A 2,271-nucleotide genomic window follows, 5' to 3' on the forward strand; every position below is an offset into this window, starting at 1 on the left:
TTTATAGCCTGTCCCTTGGACCTCTTCTTTTTACTTGCATTTGTCAGTTCTACATTTCATCTGCTGTTGAGCTTTAGGTCTCTCAGTAACATGCAGGTATTCACATCAGCTTTCAGTTTGACTAGATGAATAACCTGAACCATCATCAAACTCTTCCACCTTCCTCTCTGCCCCCTTTCCTAGCCCATTTCTGCATCTGACGAACAGCATGGGTCCCAGCACAGAGTTGCCCAGACCCCCTGTCTTGCTCGCAGAGCAGCTTGTTTACTGCTTCGACGCGTTTTTCTTCATTTAAGCAAGTCATTAATGCATGAGAGGACCTTTCCTTTCATCCTTGACAGCCTCGGTTCTCTAAGAGCATTTTCTAAGGGATCTTAGCAGAGGCTTTTGTGGAAGTCCAACTGGATCAAGGATGAGCTGCATTTTCATAGCGTTCTGCAGATGAATGTCAAAACATTGTTTTGCAGCAGGAGAGAGTCACGTGATGGTCATGTTGGCCTGGCCTTATCTCAGCGTTTCCACCCATTGTGGTTTGATCTCAGCTGGGTATCATCATTGCCTTTCCCCAAAAGCAGCTGATGGCTCCAGAGGACCCTGCTAGATCTGGGGGCTTGATTTGTCCCTAGAAAACCCATCGCAGTGCCTCCCCGGCTGTTTGCTTTCATCCATTTGCCTTCCAGCCTTAGGCACCATTCCCAACTATTTGTGTGGTACGTTAATAGCATTGAGTGCTCCAGGCTTTCAGGGATGCCCTCTCATTTCCAGGAGGCCAGAGGCACTTCTTTGCTCAGCCCAAGGCAGCCTGGTGAAGTGACAGCCCCTGAACGTAGCCTTCCAGGCAGCCCCTAAGGGCTGGCAGTCCCGCAGCTCTCCCGGGCCGCCTCTCTGGCCTGGGAGGGCTGCTTCTCCCCTGCCTTCCTGAAGGGTGCCCATCGCTTCCAGCCACCTCTACGCTGCTCTGTGGCTGTGCCACTCTCTACGATCTGTGATGCTTTTTCAGAGCTGTTGAAGCTCTCAGTATCGTCCCCAGGTCACAAATGACCTTTCCCCATCGCAGCCACCACTTGCAGTTTCTTGCTGACGAGCTTCCTCCTTTTCCTGCGTTTCCCCTGGAGGGATGTTCAATGTGACTGAGGTGGATTTCGTCCCTGCAGCCTGTTCCCTTCGAGTACCTCCATCCTTAGTGCAGCTCACCTGTTTGTTTCGGCCTTCTGGCTTTTCTACAGATGAATTTATGCATTTGTTCTCGGGTTCTTTCAATGCACCTTGTTTATTTGGGGACTTGGCTATACAGCCTGCTCTTCATTTTTTCCTACCTTCATGTTATATTGACTTTGTGCCTACAGCATGAACTACCAAGCACTGTGCTCTTCCACACACGGTGGCTTTCCCCTGTCTTTGGGGTCAAAATTTTCCTGTGTTTTTCATTGTAAGTACCAAAGCCTGGTTATCTTTCAGCTTAAACAGAGCCTGGCAGAGTCGTCATCTCATTCAGCTGCTTCCCCACCTCCTCTTAAGCTGAGACCTTTCTGTGTGCCAAGCACCACCTGAGATTTGCTTCATCGTGGATATGATCTTCAAGCATATCAGGGAAAGCACCCAAGGAACCCTTGCTCTTTAGCATCCAGGCAACCAGCTTGAAATGTGCCTCCAGAACGCCCCCCCCCTTTTTTTTTCTATGTGTCACTGCTATCCAAATGGACCATGCCCACCAGCTTCTCCCCAGCACTTCAACACTTCAGAGACCTCGTAGCAGCCAGCATCTTTGTCCTTGGCAGACAACACACCACACTGTGCCCCCATATGTTGGTCAAGCCCATGCAGGGCGCCTGATCCCTTTGGGCCAGCACTTTTCTCAACCGTGCTGTTCCTGGGAGAGCAATGCTTCACCTTAGCCTTTGCACCCTGGACAAGGTTGAGGTGCAGCAAGACACGGCAGCTGCTCAGGAGGAGAGCATTTCTCTTCAATACAGATGTCCCTCTCAAACCGCCCTGGTTTTAGCTGTAAGAGCGCAGAGCTTTGTGGTGCAAAGCCATGTTTTCTCCCTTGTGACCACAACCTGCAGGCCCCTGCTGCCAGCAGCCCCCAGCAGTGGTAAAGGGCGCTGTTCTCGGGCACCAGGCCCAGCGCGTGAGCATTTGGCCGTGCCCTGGGCAATGCGGGGCTGAGAGGAGCTCACCCCGTGGTGCTGGGGGTGCTCTGACTACGGCTGGGGCTGGAGGGTATACGGGGGATGTTACGGGGGGGCGACTCTGGCCCCGGGGCCTGGG

Source organism: Pygoscelis adeliae, unplaced genomic scaffold, assembly GCF_000699105.1.
Source record: "Pygoscelis adeliae isolate BGI_AS28 unplaced genomic scaffold, ASM69910v1 Scaffold259, whole genome shotgun sequence".
Lineage (NCBI taxonomy): Eukaryota > Metazoa > Chordata > Aves > Sphenisciformes > Spheniscidae > Pygoscelis > Pygoscelis adeliae.